At 41.8% G+C, this 19,837-nt stretch overlaps 1 protein-coding gene across 1 annotated transcript in view; it reads right to left on the bottom strand.

The window, feature by feature from the left end:
• Positions 1-10,238, bottom strand: part of LOC150075716 (uncharacterized) — a 506,024-nt gene extending 495,786 nt beyond the window's left edge. Inside the window, exon 1 of the mRNA XM_090387689.1 lies at positions 9,795-10,238. The gene's annotated coding sequence lies outside the window, so the exon portion shown is untranslated. The remainder of the gene's footprint in view (positions 1-9,794) is intronic.
• Positions 10,239-19,837: the final 9,599 nt, after the last annotated feature.

Raw genomic sequence — 19,837 nt, 5'->3', positions numbered from 1 at the left:
GTTATCTCTTTATCTGTGATATGAAGGAGATGTTGTTTTGCTATCCACCGGAATCTTGAAGCACGTGTGAGGAGCATATCCATGTGGGCGTTGAATCGAAGTTTTGGGTCGAATACAACGCCCAGATCACGATGGCTGGACACAATTGGGATGAGGGTGTTGCCGACCGAAGGCTGGAGAGAAGAAGGAGTTTGCTTCAATGAATACACCATGAATTCGGACTTAGCAGGATTGATCTTGAGCCCAAACTGGCAGAGGTAAGATGTGACTGTGGTGAGAGTGTTGTTAATTTCCACTTTTACCAGATCTAGGCCTTGACCAGGAATGATGGGAGTGAGTATCTTGATATCGTCCGCATAGCTCAGTAGACATCGAGAATGTGCAACCAGTGGGAAGATAATGGATGAAAACAGAAGGCCCGAAAGGATCCCTCCTTGTGGGACTCCTGCGGTGACGGATCTAGTAAGGGTGCTATCTCCTGTATGAAGCTTTATAACTCTGTTATTCAGAAGAGAGGAGAGAAAGCATAATATGTTCCCTGTGATCTGGAAGTGGCATTCCAGGAGAGTGAGAAGTTGGTTTACTTGGACGGCATCAAATGCAGCCTCAATGTCTAAGTAAGTCACAGCTAGTTCCTGCCTATTCTCCAATGCTGACAAGATATTGCTCCGTACACATTGTCTGGAAATTGCTCGCTCGTGTCCTGAGGTCCATTTTCTATTTTACTGAAACCAAAAAAACCCGAGTTTCCCGAATAAAACACCTGAAAGGGATGTGGAAGTTAAGATACCGGCAGATTTGGAACTCTCTGAGCAGTGTAAACAGATGGCCAGGAAAGCCAGTGCCATTCATCGAACAATATTGTGTAGATATAACGAGAAGGTGATAATCCAATCCAAGAAGATAATCCAAGAAGGTGATATGCCCTGCTTACCAAGCTTGCCGTGTTTCGCCAGCCTTGTTAAAAAGGTCCTATTTGATAATCAAATTATTATTTTTTATTTTTTTATTATTTTTTTATTAATAGCAAGATACACAACAGGTAACCATGAAGATTGTATCTGAGAGCAGAACAGTGAACACAAATGATAACAAAAATATGAAATCCAGCAGAAAGATAAACATTGATATAGATTCAAACATTAAAATGATATGTACAAAAGAGGATTGCATTAAGTTAAGTTACCGCTAAAACAAATAATAATTAATCCGTTAGCGAATAGAAAAATAATAAAACACATAATAATAATAAACTATAATAATTAGATGAGAGCTAGTCATTTGGCATTTGAAGAGAAGAGGCAAACTTGTGGATGGAGTTTAATAGTGATTGGGATTTGACAAAGAAGTCAATGAGAGAGTCATTTGCTGATTCTGTTCAGTGGACTGAACTTCATTAAGTCCGTGTTGGCAGAGTCAAGGCGAAACGGTGTACGGTTCCTGACTTGTTTACAAGGACCATTGAAGTTTATTTTAGTGAGGATATCAGATGCTTCATAAGTTCCAGTGATTACTTTGGCTAGAAGGTCAGCAGTAACTCTTCTAGTGCACCGAGGCCTCAGATGAAAGTAATCGCACAGCGATTCATAGTACACTGTGTGATAAAATAGATAAAATAGAGGATTACGGAACGTAAGGTAGCGGACAATTTTTTTGGACTGCTTCAATTTTCTTAATTAAAGTCTTGGCGTGAGAATTCGAGATGGGTGAACTGAATTCAAGGATCGGCAGAACAATATTTTTATAAAGGATAACCGCATATCTGTAGTTTTTGAACTTGCATGTGTTCCGTTTGATGAATCCCAGTGTTTTGAATACTTTCTTGGTGATTTTAAGGACATGAGCATCATATTTAGCACTGCTGGAGAAGAGAATCCCCAAGTCCTTAACTTCGTCACACCTTTCGATGATCACAGAGTTAATCGTGTACTCCGTATTTATTAGTTGTGGAGATCTGCCGGATGAGAAAGAGATTATTGGACTTCTAGAGGTTAGCAGACAAGCCATTCACAGATAGCCACAGAGAGAAATTATTGAGAGCACATTGAAGCTGTTGAGAATCGGTAATCTCCTTCAATGCTGAGCAGATCTTAAGATCTTATCAAAATCGTTTATCAATTTAATAATTTGGTAAAGAATATCAGATTAGATAGTCTGATATCGTTTTTACTGAGTTTCTCGAGCATCTTCTTTAGGTCGTTTACTTTTTAATTTTTATATCAAGGATCTCTCCGGTGTTCCGAAAGGAACGCGTCGAAATATTGGACGCTGATGATATGGTTTTACAAGCGTCCAGAACTGCGATTGAGCATGGAATACTTTTTAGGCCCGCACACAATTAAACACCACAAATTGCAACACGGTCTCATCTAAATATCCACATAAAAAAGTAAAAGAAGTACAGTCACTTCCGAAATCATGACGCACACTAATGAAGTACCTGATTTAGGTTTGCTCTTCAACTGCACATATCGACAACATAATTATAAAAGCAAATAGAAAACTGGGATTTTTAAAGAGTTCTTCATCTAATTTAAGTATTCTGAAGCCTGACAAATTTGTAACATTAGTTTTACGTCTACTGGAATTGGTGGATCCAGGATGGTCTTGCGATTAGACAACCCACGTTTCTAACTGAAAAGTATGCGAGTTAAATTAGCAAAATACCTTAATGAAATTGCACACTCAACTAGAAGGCTCTCTAATGGATTCAATTACAATTTAAATTTATCAAAATATATTAACTTACCTGAGAAGAAGAAGGTACTCGGATTAAAATTCACGCAAACAGCCTAAGAAACAGTTGTTGCTTAAACGCTGCGTTACATTGCATCCAAAGCTCCATGATAATTGTACACTAGTAAACCTAAAACATTCCACGTAAAATCCCCGATCTAATCGAGGAAAGCGTAGTCCGTTATTCCCGCTGTAATCTCCATTAGATTACAAAAAGTAGTAATCAGTTTGTTCCACTGAAGCAATTCAAAGAGAAAACTGAAGAAGTCAAAACTAAAAAATAAGTTTGTTTTTTTTTTGTGTTATCACTTTTGTACTTTTTATGAAATTTTGTTTATTTTATCTTTTCTCGTTAACAATTTTATTGAAGCAAGCGAGCTGCGTAATTTTTGTCACATTTTAGGCGGGTCATCTTTGTGGTCTGCATCTGTTAGGTGGCAGATTAAAGAAAGCATCAATGAACCCCATCGCTGAAATATCAGACACCGCACTTCAAACTAAAAGTATTTCCATCGTATTTTGTCAGCTGCATTCCACCGACTTCGCACTGGAGGGCCGGTGACTACAAACCTGTTTTCTTCCTGACACACTACCCTTTTGGAACTTGAAAATGGGGGATGGATCGATGTTTTATCCGGGGCATCGGAATCTGTTCGCCGCGATATTTTAAAACTTAAATTGAGGGTAGAGAATCTGAAAGAAAGTATTATAATAGGGTTCTAATACCTCTCGTGTTTGGGGTTTTCATAAAAAAAAAAAAAATACTCGTTGACCTCGAACTTGGGTTTCTGTACTGTACATTGTAATATACAATAAATTTCATTTGGATTTTAGCGTAAACAAGAAACATCGCACGTATCTGAGAGCAGAACAGCGAACAGAGTTCGTCACTGTTATTTCAGCAGTGAAAGAGGTTTAAACATTAAAATCATACGTACAATAAGAAGTGTACAGTCAGGTTAGTCACCGGTAGAAGAAATAATATAAGAAGTAAAAGAAAAGAAAAACGCAAAATATACCACAAAGGTTGAAAGAGAAGTGATCACTTTGCACTGCAACAGATGAGGCAGACTTGTGGACGGAGTTCATCACACATTGACAAGTGCCAAAAAAATTAATCACAGAGAAAGAGAGAGCGAGAGAGGGAGAGAGAGTCATTTGCTGATCTGCTAATTCTGTTTAGGGCACTGAACTTGATGAAGTCATTGTTGGCAGAGGCAAAATGGGCAACAGCGTGAGATTCCTGACTTGTCTGAAAGGAGGGAATTCATTTTGGTTAGGACATCTGTTGCTTCGTAGGATTACTTTGGCAAGAAGGGTGATGTCAGCAGTAATTAGCATTTGCATTAGTAGAGGCATACGATGCAAGAAAGCAAGCTTATGCAGTATCAGCAAAAAAAAAAAACTTCCCTCCATTCGTTCCAAATTCCTGTCCAGCTCAGCCTTAAATTTATTTAGGCTTTCAACTTCCACGACAAGGGATGGAAGTCTATTCCACCAACCAACCAACCACCCGCTGGCTAAAGGCTAATTTTCGTACATCTATTATACAACTATCTTTCCTCAATTTGAATTTATGCCCTCTCAGGTTCTTAGTCTGAGTAAGAGGAAGAATCTCATCAGCATTCAGCTTGCTCAACCCATTCAAGGCCTTATACACCTCAATCAGATCACCTCGTAGGTACCTACTCTCCAGGCGCTGCAATTTGCAGAACTTAAGCCTTTCTTGGTAAGAGCACCCGTTTGTTCCCATCACCAATCTTGTTGCCCTTCTTAGTACTCGTTCTAGAGCAACTCTACATCCTTCTTGAAATGAGGCCTCCAGACCTGTACACAATACTCTAGGTGTGGCCTGACCATTGCCTTGTACAACGGGATAATCACCTCACTGTCCCTCTAGCAAAATTCCTATATATTATTGATAAGACTCCATGACCTACCTTGGCAGGTCACGGAGTCTTGGGTGCTTACAGGTCTCAGACGAAATCCTTCGGGTGCTTACAGGTCTCAGATGAAAGTAATCACACAGCGATTCATAATACGCTGAATGATAAAACAGACGGTTATTGAACGTGAGACAGCGGATGCAATTTCTTTGGACTTCTTTAAATCTTTTCTTTTGTTTTTTATTAAACTCTTGGTATGAGGATTCAGACGGGTGAGCTGAATTCAAGCATTGGCACTATTATGCTTTTATATAAGATAAGAGCATGTTGTATTTTTTGAACTTCCAGGTGTCCTTTGAGAAATCCCAGTGTTTTGAATGCTACTTTATCTACTAAATTTGATACCCATATCCATAATGATATTAGGGACATGGGCATCAAATTTAGCACTATTAGAGAAGTGTCCCCCCCTCAAGTCGTTGACTCCGGGGTATTCTTCTCTAATAGTGCAAATTGTGACAACACCGCAGTGTAATATATATGTGGATACCGTGAAGATAAATCCGTACATTCTTATCCCAACCAGTAGGAGCAGCTGCCACTAGTTGGTTACCATCCGTGGCACGACAGTCCTACTATCTTGCGTACCAATGATGTCAAATGCAGAGCCAATGCAGAAACTCAAGAATTGGAGGATATATAAAGTAGCTGCACTGAGACATCAGTTGATGTCTCAGTGCAGCTACTTTATCTCACACAGCTGATCACTACTCCGATGCTCTGGAGAGGGTACAAAAAAAGTCTTATTCATGGAAATTGACAAAATCAACTCAAAGTTTCGTCACTAACAAATGAGCTGTCTCACTCATACACACTGATAAGTCAAATATGATTATTTTTCAAATTTTGTTTATTAAACCAGGCGGTTCCAACCAGCCTTCTGCAACCCCGCCACCTATTTATAACACCGTACAATGCGGTGAAGTCACGTTAGCTGTACATGTCTTCCACGGACGTGGATTGTACACTTCCTCCACAGTTCGCCACAGAACAGTTAGAATACTCCAACCAACCACTTCTGGTGCTCCTCAGGTTGCAGTAAAACTCGTCTCCTCTGAAAGGCCTGCATAGCAAACAGTTGAAATGCAAGTCGTCTACACACATGAAAAACATAATTCCAGTCTTCCAATGCTCCGCATGTGCAGGCACGCCTGTCACTAATTCTAAGTTCCTTCAGCTTTGCGAAACACGATCGATGACCTGTAATGAGAAATCGTGTTGGCAAGTTTGGGTTGTGTCCTCTTCTGTTATGGTCTACTGCTGGGAAGAACTTTTTCGTCATTCTTCTTTTAGTACTGCAGTTCCATCTTTCCTGCCCCTAGCCCACCAACTAACACCAGATGTTTCTTTTCTTCCTTCTGACTTGCATCCACCTGTGTTATTATGTTCATCTTTTCGTACTGCACTCCCCTCCGCACAATAGTAACACATCCCTCTGAAAATTAAGAATAAATATGTCAGCTCCAACAGTTCTGTCACTAACAGATGAGTTCACCAGCTTCATCATCAAACACAGCGTGACGTAAACCGAAGAGATCTGTCAGCCAGTAGCGCGAAGTCCTGGTCTGGAGCGTTACCAATAATAGAATGAGAACAAATAAGTACAGACCCCTTATTGTGCGCAGAGGGTATAAGTTGTCCAACCGCATAAGGGCTGATCAATACCTTAATAAGAAGAATACAAACGACGCCCCCCCCAACTCAACCACTGGCATCACACAAAGGTAGGTTCGCCGTGGGATAGGCTAATCCTCCAATTTCGGGAGGTTAGCGCACAAGCCAATCAATGGTAGTCAGAGAGAATTTATTGCTGGCCCATTGAAGCTGCTGAGAATCGGTTGTCTCCTTCACAGCCGAGTAGATCTTGAGGTCAGTCTGCGTAGAGAGCAATTTGAACGTCTGAGGCATTGAAAGAAGGAAGATCAGTAATGAAAGCTATGAAAAGCAGAGGGCCAAGGAGGAATCTTCAGGCACTGTGCTCAGAGGGATAAAAACGTCCGACTTCACTTGGTTGATATAGAGTTTATGGAAAGACGCATAATTAGCTCCTTCACCATGAGAGCAATGGATCACAGATAGCAGATATCTTAAGTTTTTCAATTAGCCGTTCATGAGGGACTTTATCAAACGCCTTTATGTAAACAGCCTCAACTTGAAGATAACATAAACAGCTTCATAGTTGTATTGCCAGAACGGAAGCAAATTGATCACAGACTTTCCACAGCAGAAAACAGGCCTTTCACTGATTCCGATCAGTGAAAGGCCTAAAGAATTCGAAGAGATGTTTGTGTATTGCTGTGAAGAGCTTAGCAAGGCCGTTTTGCAAGGATATGGACCCATAATCAGATTAAGCATATTTATCTCCTTAAAAAAAAAAAAAAAAAAAAAAAACTAGAAATACGTGTGAAGGGAGCTTGTTCCAGAAAATGTAAGTTGAATGGATAAATGAGGAAGAAGAAAAGTTAGTCCTGTGAGTGTGAAAGTTGGTAGTAAAAAAGATGCTGATTGGTTGCAGCATGTTTGGAGTGGTTTGGAAGAGGGGAAGCTAATTCAGAAGAACAATACAGATGGAAGTATTTATAGAAAAGCGTGCAACGGAAAACTTTCTCTCGAAAACAATTTCTCCAATCTACAGACAGAGATTGGAGAGACTGTTACAGATCGGTAAAATTAACCAAACTGCCCTCTTCTGAATGGAATCTAGAAGCCTGAGAAAGCTTTTGGGGGCACTACCCCACATGTGGGAAACAATATTCCATGATAGGATGGATTTGCGATTTGTACAAAGTGAACAGCTGTTTGGAAGAAAAGTAACTCCGAGAGCGAAAGACAAAACCAAGTTTTTTAGACGCAGAGGAAGTAATATTTGTAATGTGCTTGTGCCAAGAGAGATTAGAAGTCAGGGTAATCCCCAAAAGAGATATATCAACTTGCCAAGAAATCGGAGTGTCACCAAAGATAAGCATAGGAGCAGAAGAATCCTTTTGCGAGATATGACAGGAATGAGTTTTAGAAGGATTGAGATCAACTAAGTTGTCTTTGCCTCACTGGAGAATTACCTGGAGATCAGAATTTAAGGAACTAGGAGTGGATATTTTTGAGGAGTTGAAAGTGTTTGTGCAGGGCAAAGTCTATCAAATTGGAAGGTGGAATGCAATGTGCTAATCATCAGCAAAAGTATGGATAGGATTTCTGGTCAATGGAGGAAGATCATTAATATTCAAGAGGAAAAGAGTGAGAGAAAGAACCGAACCTTAGGAAACACCAGCATTAGCGGAGAAGTTAGATGACGTCTACCATCATCCGCAGTGAGAGGTCAGAGAGAAAACTGGGTACACAATTCCAAGAAACAGTTTAGCAAGACCTTATTTAGAAGACCTTTATGCCAAGCACTATAAATAAATTTCCTGTTTCTACTCCGACACGACAACCAAGTCAGTAGAGTTTACAATAAATCGTTAATACAAATATTTATCGTATTTAGTAGTCACGGGCTTGAACCACAGTCCACTCAAGGAACGCGTACTATGCACTTTCGCTCCTGACCACTGGGCTACGTCAGGCCTGAATATCAACAGTCTTTGAAATGTCAAGAGCAACTGCTTCAGTTTCACGAAACTTTTCCTCTAAATTTGTACGTAGATGGGTAGCATAAGCCAGATATCACCAGTCGTTGATCAGATGGAAAGTTTCTAGATAGTTTAAGAATTTTAGGATTGCCAATTTTATTCAATACCCACTCATTTGTTCTTCGATCCAAGTAGGAAATACGCAGTATTCTCTTGTAATTCCAAATACCTCAATTTTCTTTCTGTCAACTCTCTTTTCAGATTCCATCCTGGTGCACAGAAGAGCAACCAGATTACTCGAGAACACACATTTTGTGTATGAATACTCCCCGATGCTCGGGGGGGGGGGGTACTCATACACAAAACGCTGGTGCTGTATAAGATTGGTTCCTTGCATAGTTTACCAATAATAATCGTATTCTTTTGTTTTCATTTATGTGGAAAAAACGAAGAATAGCTTTGTCCTTCCTTATTCTTGAAGATCGATATTGAGGTAACTGAAGTTGAAGCCGTTTGCGGCGAGCAACGCTTCTCAAAGTGAAAGGTAGAGCGCTTCTATCTCCAACTATGCATTGGCCTTCTTCCAGTCACTGGAAGATGGCCATTAAGACTCTAGAGGTAAAGAGGGACCGAAGGAACAGAAACTTGATGAACCCTCGCATCAGATGAGGTGAAGAGAGAGAGAGAGAGAGAGAGAGACTTTTGTACAGTTGCCTACAGAGAGAAATTCCACAAACCAACTTTCGAGAACTGAAGTTTTGATATCAATCAGACGTAAATATATTAATAAAAAAAGAAGAAGAAAAGAAAAGACAATAGGATGGGAAGCTGTAGAGGAACCTTTGAAATGTGTGTGGGGGAAAACTTGAACTTGTTTCCAAAAGCTACACTTGACAAGCGGAAATGACGGTTTTCTCCATCCAGCGTCCAATTCGACGCGACTCAAAGAACTTCTCGGTCCAGCGCGCGCCAAGGTACCATTTCCTGCGATGACAGTGCATCATGGGAATAGAACATTCACTCGCACGCGTTTTCCAGCGAATATTTTGGTCTCCCGCGACACAAACACGCAACGTGTGTTTCCGAAACGCACGAAAATGGGCAAGTGCGAAACCCTCGTGTTCAACGCCCCGCATACCAACGACACGAGAACTGGACAGCGAGGATCACGCTGAGAGCAGAAGCGACCTCTGGCGCCAGACGTTTAATCCAACCCAATTTACAGTCGATCTCGACATTTGCAGACGAACGATTGGAAGTTTTATATTCAAATATTCGGGACTACGATGAGGGGGGGGGTTGTGTGTGTGTGTGTGTGTGCGCGTTTCCGCGCGTGCTTGCGGGTGTGTATACAAACAGACGCACGTACACCGACGCCTGCGCACAGGCAGCAGTGGACGAGTGTGTCGCATTGCCACGTTAGCACTTTCCATGAGCAGCAGAGCGCAGAAGTAGGGTTAGAAGAGACGACTGCAGACAACACGAAGAGTGTGGAGACGCGGTTATTGAGCGAGTGTGAAGAGAAGAACGGAGTTGCACTTACCTTTGCCCTGTCCAGCAATACGGAGTCAGTTGCGAGCGTATTCCTAGAGGCCAAGAGACCCGCCTATCGGCGGCGAACACGGTTTCCTGTTCTGTTCGGCGTAGGAAGCGGCAAAGTGGCTTCAGAAATCCCTTCCGCATCGAAACAGCACACTGCGAATGACGGGCGAGGTTGGGACGATTGACACTGGTCAGTGGGGCGAGCGTGGGTCACTTCGCCCGGGCATCCCCGAAAAAGGTAATCCACGAAGACATCGCACTCGGACTGTGGCGTCGTAACTTACATCCGACGAACATACGGGCAGCGTAGCACGTGCACAGAAGAATGCGCCGTTGAGTCACCCACCAAACAGCGCGGAAACTAATCGATCGGTTCGTTGACGGCGGCAGCGACAGCAGCAGCGCGAGCAGCAGATGTACGAGAGCGAACAGACGCCTTTCTCTCTCTGCCCCTCGGGCGGCACGACTGGCTCACCTGCCCTCGCTTCCAACAGCTTCCTGTTCGGCCGGATCACGTGACTACGTGCGTGGAAACCGGCAGTCAATGAACGCTAGGTCTTAGCCTCGGGTCGGGAGTCACGCCGGGATGTAAACACGATGGCGTCGCCGCAACCAATGGCAGCACGGCTCAGAACTGGAACAGAAGTGTCCGTTGTCTCGATCGCGCACTACCACGAACCAGATGGAGACGCGCACAGCAAGCCCCCATTAGTGATGGTCGAGTACATAATTTGGCCGCCACCTTTTGCCTATACAAATACGGCCGAAGACATCCATCACCGGGGAAGGCGCGGGGGAGGGGGACAGCAGACGAAACATTTCAGCAGAACAGAACGCGAACTCCTTTCCCTGGTCAGTTGCGGAGGCCATCTGCCTCGCACCCCATTCGCAATGTTGTCCCGTGAGACACAATTCTGCAATCCCGCTCAAGTTTAAATAAATAAATCTTTATTTGTCCTACCAAATTTAAAATATAAATAAATAAATCTTTATGTGTCCTACCAAATTAAAATCTAGGTGTACATTAGTAAGAGACAAATTCCCTTCACGGCAGACAATGCCAGGGGATTAGCATAAAATGTGAACAAAAGAATGTCTAAAATATACAAGAAAGGTTAAATATACACGAAAAGATTACATTTAAACTACATTACTCTTCACTACATTTCTGTCTACACTCCTGGCAACTGTAATACAAAGGTTCATCTCAACATCACATCCATTGATCAACTTGTGCGAGATATTCTTACTTACTTATTATTCAATTGCGCACACACAGTTGTTGACAGAAATTCACACAACTACTAGGCAACACAACAGTAGCCTCAGCCGACCACACTGCAGTTTGTTTCCTATATTTCGAATCTTCTATGAGGGTCCTTAGTAGGGCAATTCCTATACATGTTAGGAACTGAATTGATTCTAAAGCACTGGCGGGTATAAACCCATCTTCAGTCTGTTGGTCTTCATTCTCAAGGATTTGGTGCCTCTTAATGCAGATGGAGGGATGTGCCACTCACAAAGCTGCCAGAAGCAGGGTGATGATATCGTGCCAGTCATCATTTTGATTGTGGTTATTAATCGTTTCCAGGCAATGATGTCTGGTAAACGCTGCACTTTAAGTTGTTCAGAGAGCTGCGTGGTCCTTAACTGTTGAGGGAGATGGTGCTTATGGTTTGCCCACTTCAGCAGCCAGAATTCACTCGCATATATTCTTCTAATGTGAGTAGGGGTGGCTGACGCCCACAAATCTGCGCCATACAAAATGGCCGAATACACTGTGGTTCTTAAATATCGTGCGGTTGTTGCAGTCTGCTTCACGTGCAACAGGTGCTGTTTTGTTGCCCAACGTAAGTAGTTCATTTTCTTTACAATCGGGTCAAAATGAGACTTGAACGTAAGTTTCGTATCAAATGTTACTCCCAGATCTCTATGCGTCTCAACAACTGGGATAGGTTTGCAATTAAGTTTCGGGTGTACGAGCGTAGGCGATTTTTTGAGCGAGTCCACCATGATTACAGTCTTCTGCGGAATTAGGGCCAAGCCAAATTTGTCTAAGTACACGAATAAGTTCAGAAGCTTATAATTAATCTGCTCACAAAATACCCTATTGTTCATGGACGGTTGTATGGGTGCTAGAATCTTAATATCATCTGCATAAGTGCATACATCATCCCTACCTTTGCAGAACGGGATCATAATGGCGGTCAAAAGGAGTACAGATAAGACTCCACCCTCTGCAGCTCCTGCATGGAGTTGGCGTTGGAGGATCTGACTATTTGTGCGGTAAAAAAATGGACCGACAAGTAAGTAGGGCCTGTAGGAACTTCAGCAAATTTCCTTTTATTTGGAAGGCGTGTTGGAGCGGATGAAGTAAGGGGTGTACATCCAGACTATCGAAGGCTGCTTTTATATCGGCATAAATTATTGCAATTTCCTTTCTGGCTTGGAAAGCATTTAGTATCGCGGCTTGAACTGTGAGGAGGTTAGTAACAGTAGATCTTGCAATTATTGAATAATGAATTTGTTGAGGCTGTCCAGCCAGTATCTGATTCGACAACTTTGGCAATAGAGCTTTCTCCAGTACTTTTAACAGGGTAGATGCAGTAGATATTGGCCGATAGTGCTCCACAAGGTGAGGCTTTGTAATTTTCGGCATTGGAATTACAGCGTACTTATTCCAGTTCTCAGGGAAAACTCGGCACTCAAGGACAGAGCTATAAATTGCTTGGAGTGGTTCAATTAGGTAAGGGCTGAGACACTTTACCATGAAGTGGGGGACTCCATCAACTCCAGCTGTGTTAGTTGGCCTGAGGGAGTTAATACTCTGTATTAGTGCTTCTTTAGTTATAGGAACAGACTCCATCTCATTGTCAACTAATTGATCCCACTCAACTCCCTGACTTGAGACTCATGATATATGCTGGAGAATCTGCTGATGTGGTCCATCCACGCTTCTTTGTCAAGCCCCTGATTTGTGTCACTTTTATGTGTGCAACGAGGTAGCTTTCCCCTGTCAAGTGTGTCTTTCATGTAGCGGTTGATTGCTCTAGATTTTTCCCTATTAAATATTGCTCTGGCCCTCGAGTAGTTAATTCTATCTTGTGTGTCATTAGACAGTTTCCATTTTCTGTGCAGAGTTTGCTTTAGTTTAAACAATGTAGATAGGCTAGAGTTCCACCAGGTTTTAGATTTTGATGACATCCTTACTACTTTGGAAGCCGCAAATTCTGTAATAGAGTTGATCCAACTTGTTAAGAGAGTTGTTGCAAATAAGGCATCACATTTGAGTAGACATTCCCACGGGATACAGCTGGCAGCAAATAAGCATTTATTTGGGTCCAGAAAGGCTGGCGAAGTGACAAGCTGGCTCTTAATTTTTTCCTTGACATTGAAGTCCACATACGGTAGCATTATGAGCATTGCAATTGGGCTATGATTGGATGGAAAGAACATTTGGGGGGGGGGGGGGGGCACATCAATTATACATTTACCAGAAGACAGAATTAGGTCAAGTCTATTTTCACCTCTTGTAGGTTGGTTATTGATAAGAAAGATGGAACATGGCTGTAGTTTATTTAACATGGTGTCCAGTAGGTTATTGAGCTGTGGTGTAAGGTTGAAATCTCCACATACTATATGGGTGGCTGACACATGTAATTTGTTGAGAAGCCAGTCTACTACATTATTTATCATTTCTAGACTAGGGACAGGTGGAATGTAAACGACTGCTATATCTAAGAGTGCTGAGTGGACTTTTAAAGTGAAAAGTAATGCCTCATAAAGCTCTGAATCCGCGTAGGCGACTGAGATTTTTTGAAGTGCTATGTCGCGTACAAAGAGGGCTACTCCTCCACCCCTCGCTACAGATCTCGATTTGAAGTAGGCATTGTATCCAGCAGCGTCAGCAGCGACTAGAGACTCGTGATGTGGCTGGAGCCAGGTCTCGGTGAGACAGATAAATAAATTTTCTATTTATACTCTGGCACGACAACCAAATCAGCAGAGTTTACAATAAATCGTCAACACAAATATTTATCTTATTTAGTAGTCACGGGCTCTGATAGGAAAAAGGAACCGGACACAAACAAGTCTCTACGCCAAAACAGGACCGCGTTTTGAAGCGCTTATGCCTTAAAAACCGCAAAGCTTCTTCGTTTGAGCTGAAAAGAGAATTGGGAGAACATACAGGAGTGGTATTTTTTATTTATTTTATTTTATTTTTTAACATATAATATACACAACAGGCATTCGCCCAGTTAAAGTGTATAACAGAGCAAAGGTTGTACAAACATAAAAATAAGTGGTAGACTAATATACTTTGTACAATGGAAACGGGAAAAGTTCAATTCACAAAAATAAAAAGATATTCATGACGTCAAGTCCAGCGCTATGTAAACTCGCAGAAAGCAGTTTGCTGCAGGAGACATCATCACACACACACACACGAATTAATGAGGACATCTTTGGGCCAGAACTCATCCGTCAATCGGTCAATTTACTCCAAATAGATCTGTGAAATTGTTTCTTGTTCACAGCCATATCCAAGTCAAACTTGTTCATGAGTGCCAATGTTCTTTTGAAGAAGGAGTTCCTGGATATCTCTAATCTGGAGTTACCAATGTGGAAAGTAGTCTTCTGTCTAGTAGCCACCACTGGAGCGTGAAGGTCAATATGGCATAGAAGATCCGGCAGGTAAGTTGATCCAGCGAAGATGTGGTACAACAGTTTTAAATCAAGAACAGTTTGCCGAGTTTCCAGAGATTGAAGCTTGAAGTAGGAACAGAGATTCCGGTAGAAGATTCTGTGGTAAAACATGGGGTTACGTCTGGAAAGATAGTGGATAAATTTCATCTGGAGCGATTCTATTTGCTGTATCAAGTATGCATAGTGTGGGTTCCATATAGGAGAAGCAAACTCCACTATAGGGAGTATAGTTGTCTTAAATAGGAGCACAGAGAACTGAGGATCTTGAAATCTGTACGTCTGCCGTTTAATGAAGCCAATTTGTTTTTTCGCTTGGTTCAATATATTCCTAACGTGTTTTTCAAACCCACATGTAGCGGTAAAAGTAACTCCCAGATCTTTAACTTCGTCAACTCTGGAAATCGGCATCTCCTTGATGTAATATTCATTAACTAAAGTCTTAGTTTTCCTCGTAGCGGCAAAGGAAATAGAGCTGCACTTCATAGTATTAACCTCCAAACCATTCAAAGCAACCCAATCAGCAAAAGAGTTGAGAGCAGTCTGAAGGTTAACTGCATCATCTGGACTGCAGATAGGTGAATATAGTTTCACATCATCGGCAAACATTAGTATCTTGATACCACCTCTCTCAACAAATTGCGGTAGATCGTTGATAAAGATGGTGAATAAAAGAGGCCCAAGAGATGATCCCTGTGGTACTCCTCTCGATGGAAAAAATTCCCTTGAGACTTCCTGTCCGATGATCACTGTATGTTTACGATATGAGATATAACTCATCAACCAGGATAATAAAGGGTCAAGTATTCCATAGCGGCTTAGTTTTTGAGCAAGTTGATTATGCGGGACACTGTCGAAAGCCTTAGTAAGGTCTGTGTAGATCACATCAACCTGTCCCCCGCGATCGACGGTGTCTAGAACCTGTTGCCAGATGGTGAGAAGATTAGTGGTAGTTGATCGGCCCCTGGTGAAGCCATGTTGGCAGTCGCTGATGAAGTGATTAAAATATTCCATTAATCGGTGGTGAATGACAGTGTCCAGAATTTTTGCCAGCGAGTTCATAAGGCAGATGGGACGGTAATTCTCTAGTGAGTGGTTTGCACTTCTCTTTGGGATAGGAATAATATTGACAGTTTTGAAGTGAGTGGGGTAGATACCAGACTTAACGGAAAGATTGAATATATGCAATATTATATATTTAAGTTGTGGAAAGCATTTCTTCCACAAGATAAGTGGAATCTTATCTGGGCCTGCAGAAAAATCTTTTGTTATCAAGTGCAGTAACAGTCAGAAGACGCCTCTTCAAAAATGGACTTGTAGCCCGTCGCCCTAAGAAGAAGTTCCTCCTCAAACAAAAAATTGAAAAAGGCCCGATTAATTTGGGCCTTTTTCATTTTTTGACATTTCTTACTGACTAAGGAGCATGTCAAATGAATCTCCGAGTCAGTTATTTTCTCGGACGAGAAATTCAACCTGCACGGCTCTGATGGGAGACAAACGATTCGCCGTAGACGTAGTGAAAAATACCATCCAGACTGTATGGTGTCTACAGTGAAATTCCCGACCAGCCAAATGATATGGGGGCGCATTTCGTATCGCGGAGTAGGTCACCTGCAGTTTATAAAAGGTTCCGTAACATCAGCAGACCATGACAAGAGCATTTGTTCCAATGTGTCCAACTTGTTTCGTAAGCTCCTAACATTCTGTTTACTTAAAGTGCTCACAGATTTCTTCTGCAACTTAAATATGAACTTTGTTTATGACTTAAATGTCAAATGAAATCTTTTCAGCGAAGCAGAACTGCACGATCACCTTGTCGGAGGCCACCCCTGTCAGTAGCACAGTTCATATAATTGCCATCCTCCCAGACAGGGTGGAAAAGGCCGTTGTAAACTGATAAATGACGCGGGTAATTTTTATGGGCCTCTTTTCACAACGTGGCCGAGTTAGTCGGTTTCGGGAGAAAGTGGCACGGTTTTGCATCCTGGAAACTCGGATTTTTTGTCCAGCAAACAGAAAATCAACCACAGAATGCACGCAATTTAGAGACAGTACGTATTGGGCACAATATGGCGTAGGTCTCTAATGCGCCTTAGACCATACAATCCTCGATCGTAATTATAACCATAAGAATAACAACAACCCATAGTTACCTCACTGAAGAAGTGGTAAGAAGAACGTTTGACTTCATTTCGTATATATATTTCCAATTGTGGCATAAACGTAGGTTTGAATGCTTTATTATCTTCAAAGAACGCACTCTCGTTCTGTGCCTCTCAAAGAATACCTCATCAATTACCTCAACCCGATCAATTAACCCAGCAAGAATGGAAATGAATCCTCTTTTTTTTTTTTAAGTTTTTCCTTTCAGCCCGATACTGAAAAAGTTCGCTTCCTCGCACATTTGTCCTAATTTCCACCAAGCCAACACAAATGAAAACCTTTAAAAATGAACAAACCCCGCTTTTACACGAGAGGATTTCTTCGGAGGCGTTTCAGAGGGAGAGATAGAGAGAAATGAAGAGAAAAAGTGGCTCCGTTTGCAGCCCACAGGTCGAGCTCCAATCTTAATTCCCCGTTAGGTTTCTTCATTACCACGAAGGAAGCTGAAGAAAAGAAAAGCAAAACACGGGTTACCATTCGCTACTGCCGAGGAGAAGTTTTGCGATCCATTAATGATTCTTTTGATCTGGCAGTTCCTCGGGGGCTGACTACACAGCGTATTGTTTGGCTTGCCATCCTGATTAGTGGAAGAATACGAATTTGTGAGTTTCTCTTGGTGGATCCGTCTGCATTTGATATTCAGATTGTCTTTGTTTATGAGAAGGTAGCTCTAACCTTTCCGGCTGAATTAGGTCGGTTACTACAGTTTATTCCGAACCCATTCACAATGTTGTCCCATGAGACAAAATTCTGCAAAGTGTCTTCAGCAAATATGACAGAGGAGACCTTTATTTCTCGTAAAAGATGGTTCTGACTGCGCACGACACTGTCCCCACGCGTTGTCGAACAGACATCTCATTCTCTGTGGCTTTTCTTGAAGCGAAGTGAACTGCAGCCATTATCAACCCACTGCAGGATGGAAGCCTCCTCAACAATTCATGCTGCGGCTTTTCTGAACCAACCGCAAATCTCCCGTCGATCGTTCCTCTTGTGTCTCCCTCGACAATTTCTCCTTCCACTAGCTAACGTGCAGATCAAAACATTTTGATCGGAATTGTCCTCCTCACTAACTGCGGTTCTTAAATCGACCTTTTCTTTGGGTTTATTTTTTCCATCGATAGCAGTATTTATTATTTTTACGAACTTGAGACATTTTGTTCTTGCGCACACTTACGTAGACTTTCTCGTGTCTTCGCTGATTGCTGGCACGCGTTAGCCACGAAACAATCGTTCAATAAAATTGGACACCGATTTCTTCAACTCGAAATCGTTCCTTGAGATTTGCCAATCGATTTAAACGAGTTAAGAATGTATGAAGGTCTCAAGTTATTCGTAATTTTCTAAAGAATTCTCTGCGAAACTTTGTTTTAGAACTTGATAGGTTTCAGTACGGACAAATTATCACAAACGAAGAGTTTGTTTTTTCCTCCAATCTTCTTTTCACTGATGGTATTGAATGTCCATCTGAAAAAAAAACCTCTTTTTCTGGGGTTTCTCGACATCACATAAAAATTCGTGTGCCGCTTAATCTTTGCTTTTCCGCTCGAATCACTTAACGACGAAGAGCTCGCGCTTGAACGTTTAGTATTTCGACCACTGATGCTTGGTGAAGGATTCGTTTCCGATTATTCTACCTTTTAGAAATTTCTCTCAATTCAGAAAGTATTTTATTTTGTAAAAGTTCCGAAATCCTGCCGATTCAAATCCAGCATCAAATCTTTAAATATCAACCGAAAAACGCCTCGCGTCGTCGACGGGATTCGAACGTGGAAAAAAAAAAAAAAAAAATGAGATGTTTTCGAGCCGGTGCGGGAGAACGGTGATTACGCCAACTGCGCTACCCACGAAGCCCAGTCGCACGCGACAATACGCGTAACGTACGAGTCTGGAAAACTGTGGGGCGTTCGTGTAATGCGAGCAATACGTTAACTGAAGCGAGTAAGTGTAATGTAAATCGAATAAAATATAAATCGATTTCTTAAAGTTAAAAATAATCCTTGGCAGCTTTCGTGTCTGCCCAATTCATCTTTAACAACGGTGGCTGCCGTTGTTTGCCCAATGTTTAAAAGTGTAGAAGAACTGCGTGAGCCGTCCGATTATTGAAAGTTCTTAAGAAATCGCAGATAGAAATGAAGCCTCTGCAATTGTTCATTCGGACAGGGGAAAGTGAAAACACCCCCACCCTTGCATCTTAACCAACCCACGTGACGCTTTCGCTCAACACAGCGACCTGTCTACTCCCATCGATACGAGTCAGTTACCTATATCAGAGCGCCCTTGTGAACCTAGATGCGATATCGATTGCATATCTGAAGCAGCCGTTTCTCACAATAAGGCTTCTCAAAATATTCCATGCCTATACTCAAGCATAAGTGGTGTCACCAATGAAAAAAACACACTTATGCACATGTTGTCTCCCAGCAGTCATCCTTCAAACGATCGCGACCTAATTTCCCTTTGGAAGTGACATTAACCGCCAAACTTCTCACCAAGATGCCTACGCCTAGACATGATGAGGTCACTGAAGATCTCATATCAGTCATTGCCACATTGGCTTAGTTCACTAAACTACAACTCCTACCAGGGAAAACCAGAAGCTGAATCTTTTATTCAACAATCTCCCACACTTTGGCCTGACCACTGAACACCAAAGCTTCCCTTCTGATCACTCTCCCATCACGTTTGAATTCAACGTTACTAAAATCTCAAACGCTGGTGAAGCTTTTGAGGAATGAGGTGATGACCAAAACAGTATTCTCCATCGAATACTTAAACCCAGAGATCATCCTTGCACGCCTCACAGAAATAAACTGTAAGGATCTACAGCCAGAATCAACAGAGTTTGCTATATCTAGCCTGGCCAACCAGCTACTTGAAATTGCTTCCCAAGGATCTTCCAAGCAATTAAAATTCTCTGAATAGATCCAATACATGGTTCAATGTTGAAGTCAGAGAATCATTCAAGAGGAAACAAAAAGCTTCCAGAAAATGGTAAAAGTATCATTACTCAGCTGATTACCAGATGAAAGAGCAACTTTTATTTTTATTTTATTTTTATTTTTATTTTATTTTATTAATAACAAGATACACAACAGGTAACCATTAACAGTGTATCTGAGATCAGATCAATAAACATAATAACAATAATGTGAAATCCTACAGGACGATAAACATTGA

This window comes from Mastigoproctus giganteus, chromosome 13, assembly GCF_048544385.1.
Source record: "Mastigoproctus giganteus isolate SK-2022 chromosome 13, ASM4854438v1, whole genome shotgun sequence".
Lineage (NCBI taxonomy): Eukaryota > Metazoa > Arthropoda > Arachnida > Uropygi > Thelyphonidae > Mastigoproctus > Mastigoproctus giganteus.
The sequence above is the reverse complement of the archived record's forward strand: the minus strand, read 5'-3'. Positions and strand labels throughout refer to the sequence as shown.